Here is an 11,702-nt window from a genome sequence, read left to right on the forward strand (position 1 = left end):
CAATTCATCTTAAAATACATGTCTTGCAAATATTTCTTCTAAGTTTGTGGCTTGTCTTTTAATTTTTTTTAAATGGTGTTCTTAGAAGAACAAAAATACTTAATTTTGATAAAGTTAAATGTATCAATGTTATTGTTTGTGCCTTTTGTATCATGTCTAAGAAATCTTTGCTTGCCTAAGGTTGCAAATATTTTTCTCATCTTTTCTTCTAAAAGTTTCATAGTTTTAGGGTTTACATTTAGGTATATTGCATATTATATTGCGTATTATAGACCTATATATTTTAAGTTAATTTTTGTATATGAGTGAAGAACGTAGGAGCTAAGGTTTTATTTTGCCTGCAGACAGATGTCCAATTATACCAGCACCATTATTTAGAAAAAAAAACCTTTTCCTTCTGATTTAGCTTGGCACCTTTGTCCAAAAATCAATTAACCTTATATCTGTTTTTGAACTCTCTATTTTGCTTCATTGAGCTATATGTCTATCTTTATGCCAAAATCATATTGTTTGGGTTAATATACCTTTATGGTATGTTCTGAAATAAGGAGTAAAGTCCTCCAACATGTTTCTTTTTTCCAGAATTATTTTGGCTATCCTATGCTCTTTGCATTTCCACACAAATTTTAAAATCCATTTCAATTAATACAAAAAAAAAAAAAAAAAGCCTGCTGAGAGGACTGTGTAGAATCTAAAAATCAGTTTTTAGAGAATTGCCATCTTAACGATAGTTAGTGTTCCAATTCTTGAATATGGTGTAGTTCTCCATACACCTAGGTATGTATGTGGATTGCTTGTATTATCAGGTGAAAAAAATCAACAATACTTCTACTCCTTTCTTCAAATAGGCTTTTTGTTTGTACCATATATTCTTAAATGAGAAGGAATTTCTTCTATAGCTACTAGTTACAGGTACATGTAAGTGTCACTGGCAGGTGGGAGGGCTGCTCTCAGGAAAATACTCTAAGTTATTCAGAACATCACTAACACTGGTAGTTTACTATGGAAGAAAGAGAAGCAGTGACAGTGTGGTGAGTGGGCTGCAGAGATCAGTGGGTCAAAATCATTCTCTGCTGTTTCTGTTCCATAGGTTTAAGATACTTGAAGAAATGGTCGCTTTAATTTATCCATCTTCATCCATAATAAATATATAATCTTATAGAAAATAAGTACTCAAATACTGAATAGTTTTCAGTTATTGAAAGATCATTAAAAACTTTGGAAGAATTGTTTATGATAGCATTTTCAATACACGAAGAATAACAGGTGAAAACATTGCTGTTTTAGAGTTCATTGTTTATCTTAAGACTTTTCTGGTTGCATTTTATTGATAAAGTATATTATCTTGAAATGAGTCTTTTTATCCAAACCAGACAATTTATATACATTAAAGAATGTCGCTGAAATATCAATCCCAATATAAGTAAATTGTAAATACATAAAACAGCTGGATGATTTTTTAAAAATATTATTATTGTCATATATTTAAAAATACTAGAGGTATAAAGTAGCTTTAATAAATGAAACAGCAATAATAGCAAACCTTCCTTTATGTAGAGTGAAAAAAAGGTTTTTTACAATTTTTCTACTTGAGGAAGTGAAATACATTTGCACTAAGATAAACTAAAGAAAAAGAGCAAGCAATAGCCTGTAGAAAATAAAATGTAACACTGTAGCTCCAATTACAGAACTGCAGAATAAGAAATAAATGAGGCACAACAAACATAAACACTTTATATCTCTTATATTCAATGCTTTGTTTTATCAGCTTCAATTACAAAGAAAAATATAAAAAGAGTTTGCAGTAAAAAATAAATAGATATAAAGCTAACCTAACTACATTTATAAATCTATAAAGTTTCCTCAAATATTAAAGGGCACATTTTTAAAAATCAACTTTGATAATGATACTAATAGAACATATTAGTGTTCAAATACTTCTGTATATTTAATAATTTTCTCACTATTAAAGGGTTTCATTAACAGCCCAATGGTAACTAACAATTATAGGTGAAAAAGAAATGTTATACACAGAAAAGAGATAGACGGAGAGATATAGAAAGATATAAACACATATAAACACACTTCTAGTAGATATATTTTTTCACTGTATTTTGTCTTTCTACAAAGAAAACTATAGATCATTTCTTAAGCCCACAAAAGTGTTTTTGAATGAATTCATCTGTCCTGATTGCATCATTTTAAAGACGACTGACTGGTGGTCTAGAGAAGTTAAATAACATTCATTTATTCATGCACGCATGCATACATTTATTGAACAAATAATTTTTGAGCACCTATTATGTGCTGAGCCCTGAATTAAGAACCATAATTTGAGGGTAAACAAAAACCCATGAGGTACCTAATCTGTGGATTTTATTGTCTAGTGGGAGGAGACAGACATTAATTACACAAATAATTTACAACTGTGGACAAGTGTCCAAAAAGAGCTGTAAGTGGAGCTACGTGGAGGTAAAAGAAAATGACATAGTCAGGTAGATCAAGGGAGAGTCCCCAAAGTGAAGTCATACAAATAGTAGTTTGGAAAGTCCCTTTTCTTCCTGAGTCTCCAAGAGTGAAGTCCCAGAGCTTCGTAAAGAGTCTGAAGGTTGGAATCGAATAGTCATCAGTTTGTTTTCTATCTCTACTACTTACTAACTATGGTTTTTAGAACAAGTTATGTAGCCTCGCTTAGGCTTAGTTTCTTCCTCTGGATCATGGGAATAATAAAATCCCACTTCTCTGATTTATTATAAGGATTATGTGAGATGTTTTGTTAAGAGTAACTTCAGAAAAATGTAGCTATTCTTAAAAATAAACAAACCTGTGCTAGAACCTACGTCTCCTAATTTTTTCTAGACAAATGTCACTTCCATTCAAGTACCCTTTTCTGGATTTGTCTTGCTTTTCCCTTGAAATACAGGGACCAGCTTTAAGTATGTTCTGATTAATCAGCTGTTGTTGATGCAAGCCTGTAACATCCTTCAAAGACCAGGACAAAGATCAAGGCCAGGAAGAACTGTGCCTTTTCCTCTTGTATCATCTATGGTGCCCTTCAGTGATTTCTGTGGTATCGAAACTATTTGTCTTATTAAATAGAGGACGGGAATAAAACATTATATAGCACCATTTATAAATATCTAGGGGAAAAAAGGATTTGACAGACTTTATGCAAAGAAAAACTAAGCTATGAGCACACCAAATGTTAAAGTTTGGAAAAGAATGAGTACATACAGTTAATTGTGTTTTAAGATAATCTCTTAACATGCTAAGAATCCCTCTAAGGGGTACCATGCTGAAAACAGTAAGAAACGTAACCTTTTGAGTAATTTGCTAATCATAAATGACTCATTAGCAAAATTCAGGAATCTCTGCAGTGCCTCAGGAGATTTATCATCTTCCCGTCAAGCCTGATCTTGTAACCCTATCCCACCAAATGGCGCTACTTGAGAGCCATGCCTGAGTCTTCCTGGCCACAACCCCTACCGCTAATCAGTCACCAAAGCAGGGGTATAAAATCTATTTTATTCCTTAGTTTCAGCCCTTCTTATTTTTTCCAGTCCTTTACCATCATTGACCTAGAGTACTCACTCAATTACTAGTCTTACCCACTTCTGTTCTGGTTAAATTACCTCACACATCCTGTTGAGTAATCTAACAAAATGTGACCTCAAAATATGGAGATAGAGTGCCCCGCACACCCTAAAAAGTGTCCTAAGCCCTGCAACCTCTGTCTATGTTATATTATATGGCAGAGTAATTAAGATTTTAAACCTTAAGATGGGAGATTTCCTTGGAATATCCATGTGGTCCCTATCTGATCACGTGAGCCCTTAAAAGTAGAGAACTTTCTCCAGCTGCAGTCTGAGAGATATGGTGGAAGATGAAGAAGAAAGATGGGCCAAAAAGAAAGTCAGAGAGACAGAAAGTGAGAGAAAGATTTGACATGCTGTTCCTGGCTCAGAGATGTAGGGGCCCATGTAAAAGGACCAGAGAGGCCCCTAGGAACTAAGGGCAGCCCCCAGCCCCCAGCTAACTGCAAGAAGGAAATGGAGACTTTAATCCTATAACCATAAAGGACAATATTCAGCTTACAACATAAATAACTTTGGGAACAGATTCTTTCCCGGAACCTCCAGTAAGAAACACAGCCCTGCTAGCACCTTTACTTTAGCCCAGTGAGACATACATTGAACAGCTGCCACATGGCAAGGAATTGAGAGTGGCTTCTGACCAACAGCCAGTAAGGAACTGAGGCCCTCAGTCCAATGCACTCAAGGAACTGAATTCTACCAACAACCACATGAGCTTGGAAGTGGATCCTTCCTCAGATAAACCTTCAGAAGAAAGCATAGCCTTGTGAGAGACGTTGAAGGAGAGGACTCAGCTAAATCACGCCCAGACCCTGACCCACAGAAACCATGAGATGATAAATGTGTGTGTTTTAAGCCATTAAATTTGTGGTCATTTGTTATGCAGCAATAGAGAACTAACACAGGCTATGAATAGTCAACTTATAGAGGAAAAAACCCAAAGGATTAACAAATACACTTTTTAAAAAATGCTTAGGGGAGGCCGGATGGCTCACATTGGTTAAAGTGTGAGCTCTCCACAACAAGGTTGCTGGTTCAATTCCCGCATGGGATGGTGGGTTGCACCCCCTGCAACTAAAGATTGAAAACGGCGACTGGACTTGGAGCTGAGCTGCACTCTCCACAAGTAGATTGAAGGACAACTACTTGGAGCTGATGGGTCCTGGAGAAACACACTGTTCCCCAATATTCCCCAATAAAACTAAAAACAATGCTTAATCTCTTTAGTGATTAGGAAGACAATACAGAAAAATTACAATGAGATATCAAATTGTGCCTGTCAGGTTAGTAAAAATGTTAAAGATTGATAATTTCTAATGAAAATAAGAGTAGATACTGTGCTCTCATACAGTATCAGAGCAGTATAAATTGGTACAATTTACTCTTTGGAGAGCAATTTAGCAGCACCTTTGAAAGGTTTAAATACATAGACCGTTGACACAGTTAAATACATCTCTTGGAATCTATGCTACAGAAAGAATAGAGACATGCATCTCAATGTTCATTGCAGTATTTGATGTTGTAGTGAAATATTAGAAATTATCTAAATTTTCATCAGTGGAGGATGATTGAATAAGTTATACCACAGTCATACAATGGTAGTCAATAAAGGTGCACAAACCTGTACCTTTGTATTCATGATTTATTAATGGGTTTAAAATCATGTTCTATCTGTTTAATATGATCTCATTTCTAGTGATCCATTCATATATACATGTATACATATGTGCATAGGAAAAGGTCTGGAAATATACAATCAGTGGTTACCTGTAGAGAGTAGGAATAGGGCAGATGAGAGAGGGGCTTTCACTTTGTACTTCCTATTGTTTGGATTTTTTCAGGGAGCAGTTCATCCTTTTTTGTACAATATTTGTAATTCTTAAACCAGTGAAAATAAATAAAAGGAAATAAAAACCAAAACTACAGCATTCTTTCCTTGTTGAAGGAGGAGAACTTTGATATCTGACTTCGTTGTGTAACAAAAGAACACTGAAAACAGAAACAGATGTCCCTCATTCAAGCATAGAGAAGAAAGCTAAAATAGGAGAACTGTTTTAAGAAAGGTTTTTTAAAACAAAAGTAATATTTTCGTATTTAATCTACACAAGCACATATGGCTTACATTTTTCAGAAAATCATTTTATAAATGTAGAGAAGAAATAGGAATGACTTGTTCATTTTACCACTATGAACAAAAAATACATTTGATAGCCATGAACATTTCACCAAATAGAAAGTATCCAAGAAAAGATACATAAAACAGAACAATGGAAAGTATTTGTCAAACAGACCAAGATTATATGTATAAATGAGAAAATTTTTAGGTTGAACAATATAAAATTACCATTTTTAAAAGTCAAAAATAGCAGACAATCAGAAGATTCATATTGTTTAACCGAATATATAGGAAGGTTTCTACATTATGCAAGCCTTTGAGAAAATATCCAAAATGAAGAAATTTTAAAATCTCAAGTTTTGTTTGCTATCACTTTTTTATATGCCACATAACTTTATGGGACAAACCTGAGACCACCAGTTTGTTTTCCAGACAAGGAAATTAATTTTTTTCATTATAAGTTACAAGTATAAAGGTTAATATTTGAGAGGTTCATTCAGATGTCTTCAGTGCCTAATTGGTGTTCAAAGCAGAAAGGAAGAAAACAATTTTAAAAATTCTCTTTCATGAAATTCTGGGAGTCATAATAAAGAGATAAAATTTAGAGAAAGCTTTTCCACTAAACTTTAAAACAATCTCTAGATAAAGGAAAAGCACCAAAATTCAGATTTTTCCAAACTTAAATTCATTTTTTAAAAGCAAAGGAAAACAAAAACCCACTTAGTTATAGACAAATGGATTGTTTTAAAAGTATAACCTGTAGATAATTGTTTCAAAGTAAAAAATGAGGTATCAGGAGATGAAAGAAAAATAAAAGTAGAGAAAAGAATTTTCCTATAAATTGGGATCCTTACTTTATCCCTTAAAAATGCAATTCTGTCTAGAAATTCACTGTAAAATAGTCTCTCCCTCACAAAAATGCAAAACTTCACTTATGGATTAGTTTGTTTCATTAAAGCTAAGATACTATCCACAAAAAGTTTCTACGTCTTGAAGCATACTCGTAAATCCCACTCATTGTTCCTGTTCTAATATCAGAGTACAGTGCATCACTAAAGATTCTACCCTGTTCTGATGAAAGAATTTTTTCATTGCAAATAACAGATATATACACTCAAAATAGCTGAAGCAAGAAAAAAAAGGAAAGAAAAAAAGAGAGAGAGAGAGGAAGGTGGAGGTAATTGTTGGAAGACTCAACATTTGCTGCATTCTTCTCTTTCTGTAGACCAGTTTTCTCAGCTTTTTCATCTGTATGGCAAGGGATTGCTACCTGAGTTCAGGTGGTAGCTAAGATTCATTAGCATTAACATCTCTGAATGTAAAATTCCAAATTCCTTGGAAGAAAGAATCTGGCCCAGCTTGATGTGTTTATTCCTCACCTAATCAAATGAGTCTATGTAAAATCTCATAGACTCAATAAAACTGTAGGATCTGCTCCTGTGAGTTGGAGGGCAACACTGTGTGTGTGTGGGGGGGGGGGAGGATAAATAGGGGGAATCATAGCCTAATATACACCCTGATCTTAAAATTCTGTCTGCATTTCCAGGCTCACGATATTCCCATATAAAACATTCTGAAATATATGTATGTCCATTTGATCCAGTCCATATTTGTATTGTTTGTATCATTACTTGTCAATATTGCAAATACATGTATCAAAAAAAATGTTAAGAAAAGAATATTGGAAACTAAGAAGGTTGTGAACCTTCAGAATAAAGTAGCCATGCCTGTGTTTTTTATTTTTATAAAAAATGAGTGTGGTAGGCTGAATAAAGATATTTGAGTCCTAACCCCCAGAACCTGTGGTAAATGTTACCTTATACAGAGCTTTGCAGATAAAATTGAATTAAGGATTTTGAGATAGGCAGATTGTTCTGCATTATCCATGCGGGCCCTAAATGTAACAATCCTAAGTAAGTATAAGACTTATAAGAAAGAGGAAGAGGGAGGTTTTACTGTATAGAGGAGAAGGCCATGTGATCCTGAAAGCAGAGATTGGAATGATGCTCTTGGGAGATGAGAAAGAGGCCAAAAGTCAAGGAACACAGGGAAGCCACTAGAAGCTGAAAAAAACAAGGCAATGGATTCTTTGCTGGAGCCTCCAGAAGAAACCAGCTCTTCTAACACCTTGGTTTGGCTCAGTGAAACTGATTTTTGGACTTCTGACCTCCCAAACTGTAAAAGAATAATTGTTGGTTTAGGCCACCAAGTGTGTAATTCGTTACAGCAGACACAGGAAACTAATATGTTCAGCATGTATTAGTAAAAGTCATTGCGCTGGCACTTATAACTTACTTGCCCATCATAATGCTTGACTCAAAACTAGTCCCATATATGGTTTCCTTTCCTTTAATACAAGACAGTCTTTGTTTTGAGGAAATTTAATAAACATGTTCTTTTACAAAGCTTTTTAAATGATGAACCATTAGTGTTGTGTGGGCTTTGCCTTTCATTTTCTTGCCTTATCTCCTTTTGAGAGCAACACTCGTTCATTGGTTCATTAACAAATGTATACCGAGCACCTACTCTGTGTTAAACATTCAGTTCACAGAGATTTATAAAATACCAACTCTGTGGTATGCTTCATGTGGGATATTGTGGTTGTATAGCAGATATGGTCCATACCCTCACAGAGCTTATTGTCTAGTAGGGAAGAAAGACAAGTAAACCAAGGATTACACTAATGTGTGAGGTGCATTAAGGTTCAGAAAAGTACAGAATGTTATGAAAGTGCAGAGGGGGCAACTCACCTATTATGGGACAGGAAGGCCTCTCAGAGGACATCATAATTGCATCAACACCTTGTCTGGGCCCTGAGAATACAGGGATGAAATGACACGATCCCTGCCCTCAGGAAGCTTACAGTTAAATAGGATCTACCATAGGCCATATAAACTAATAACCTCAACCCAGTGTGATAAGAGCTACAAATGTGGGGTATATAAGGAGCCGTGCAGAAGAAAGAGACAATGACCAGATCTGTGTTGGGGTGGGGTACCAGAAAAGTCCTGATCTTTGAATTGAGTCTTAAAGATAGAGTAGACTTTAGTCAGTGAACATGGAACGGGAAGGATGACCTAGGGTGAGGGAGCAGTATGGCGCTGGGGACACGCGGTAGAGCTGCCACCCGCCAATAGGCACGGGGTCCCTTTTATCATAAAAATGTTCAAACATAAAGCAAAGTTGAAAGAATATTACAGTAAATACCCATATACAGCTTCCCAGATCCTGCCATTAATATTTCTGTGCTATTTTATTACATATCTACCCATACAAATTTCTAAATACTAAGGAAAAAAAGTAGGTGCTAATAAGGATATTTTTAGGTTATAATAAATTAGCATTTTTTTGTAGTTCTTTCCCAAGCCAGACTTCTACTGGAATCAGAAGTTATATGAATATAATTTTTATAAGATCTCAAATAAAGAAATCAGAGGTATATTTGTGGTATTAAATAAACAAAGGAAAATGCTATTATACAAAAATATAATCTATAGATTATATAATGCTTTCATCTATCAAAAAAAGTGTCTTTTGTTTTCTGGGGGATTTTTGGTTTGTTTTATTTTGTTGCAACTATAAAAGGGTTTATGCTGATTAGGAATACTAGGTTTGTGATTTAAATTACAGTTGGTGGTCTAAATTTCCTCACTCAACTGATAATTGGATTTCCAGTGTCTAGATTTTTATGAAGGGTATGCTGTCAAGCATTCTTAGGATTTTTAAAGTTTTATACACTTCTTATGGTAATTTAAGGATGCTACTAAGAGTCTGTTTTGAATATGTATTATGCATATGAAGAAAATGAAAAGATGTGCTGAGAAATAATCTCTCTCTTATAAATGAATGCTTTGCTAATGCATATTCCATGTGAGAAGGCTTTAGAAATGAGGCATTTCTGGGAATGTATGAGATCTAATTTGGAACCATGCCTTAGATCAGTTGTTCCAAAGTTCGGTGCACATCAGAATTACCTGCAGAGCTTATAAAAATGCAGATGTGACTTGGTCTCCTAAATTCTCACCAGTAGGCCCAGGATGGGGTCCAGAATCTGCATTTCTGGCAAAGGATGCAGACAAGTGCAAGAGCACGCTTTCGAGAAACTGTTGAGTAGGTCTGAATTCTGTGGCACTCAGGTTTGAGTATTTATCCATTTGGACAAGATATTCATGGACTTTTATTGAGCACGTATGATATGTTACTATTAGTAATATGAGGACAAGTTCTTTAAAATAACCCTCCTGCTAAAACCAATTTAAAATGCTGGATGAAATATGTTTTTAAAATATCTTCCTAAAAGCATCTTACCATTAGGTAAGAAATTATCAAGCCAAAATCTAAGTGAAGGTGGGGATCCTGAGAGTAACTGAGAACCAAACCTGTTTATGCTCTGAGGGTATTTGCTAAAAAAGGAATAATTGAGGGGCAATTTTCATAGTTTGGGCTACGGGATATTCAAGCTAGGAAGTCGAATGGGAAACCCTCCTCCGATAAAGCTGAGACTCAAAAGGGCTAGGATGACCCAGAAGCAATTCCCCCAACCCTCACTGCTAGAGTAAGTGAGGAAAATTGCCCTGGTGCTGAGCAGTTGGGGAGGAGATAGGGACTCTTCTAGGAGAATTTGTAGCCACAAGCTGGCATTTGTGCGGTATTTCTGCCCAAATTTCTGTCCTGAGTAGTGCAAAACCATTACATCATGTGAGCAGAAGTGGGATGGATGGCCAGCCTGGAGGCTCATAGCGTGGGAGCTTGCCATGGGGCCTCCAGCCTAAACCAGGGTAAAGGGTACCTGACATTGTTTTCCCCATACTTCCTTCTGTTAGCAAGATAGATCATCAGTGTAACTCACCTGGCAATGATTTCTTGCTCAACTTCCTGCTCAGTAACCTGATTAAAAATTTACTTCTCATAGAGATTTTTCCACAGCCTCAGAATATATTAGTGAGTAAATATCAGAATTTTGATTGTTATATAAATTGTCATTGTGCGTTCGTTATATACCAGTCTTTTGAGTTCAGTGGTATGAGTCTGTCCCCTAGACACTACTTGTTTCTGGGTGCTCTGCAAAAACAGTTTCTTGCCTGCAGGGTTGAAAACCATACTCAGCCTGCGAAGACCTTTGTGAGTTATTGCCATGCTGGTGAATATTCCCTGGAGGCCATTAAGTCAGGCCACCAACCCATTCCTTCTAAACAACTATAGGACATTTCCCCCCGAAGTCAACACACTCAGAAGAAGTATTTAATTGTTTCCCACAGAGTCTCTATAAACCAAGAGCAGAACAGGTTCACTGTCTCTGAAAAGAGCACTGTCCTAGGAGTCAGAAGAAGTAGGTTTAAATTCCACCTCTGCTACTTAACTAGATTGGTGGCTGTGGGATGTTTAAATGATTTCATCATTTGTTATATAAGGTTGATAATATTTACATCACAGTGTAATCATGGAGATTAAATAGAATAAAATATATGAAATACGACTAACAGAATGCCTGACATTTAATAAAAATGTTAGTTCCTTTCCTTGCTTCCTTCTACTACTTCCTAATAATACAGACACGTTTGAGAACTTTTTCCCTTCCTCCTATCAAGTTTGTGTGTGGAATGGCTGGCAGTTGGTTTGTTGCTCATGATACCGTGTTTCCCTGAAAATAAGACCTAACTGGGAAATAAGCTTTAGCATGATTTTTCAGGATGACATCCCCTGAACATAAGCCCTAATGCTAATCCAAAAATGGAGCAAAAATTAATATAAGACCCGGTCTTATTTTCGGGGAAACATGGTAATCTCAGCAAGGAGAGGGGTTATACAGAAAAATCAGTACCAACTGAAATTTGGTTTTCTAGATTTTTTCCCTTGCTCTCCTCAAAATAAGAAAAGGAAATTCAAAGGATATTGAGTAGTGACCATATAGACGTGTGGGGGAAGGCAAGTGAAGAAGGAATTTCAAAGAGAGAGTGATCAAAATGTTGTAGCGCTGCAAACCAGTTCAAATG

The sequence above is a fragment of the Rhinolophus sinicus genome, linkage group LG06, assembly GCF_036562045.2.
Source record: "Rhinolophus sinicus isolate RSC01 linkage group LG06, ASM3656204v1, whole genome shotgun sequence".
Lineage (NCBI taxonomy): Eukaryota > Metazoa > Chordata > Mammalia > Chiroptera > Rhinolophidae > Rhinolophus > Rhinolophus sinicus.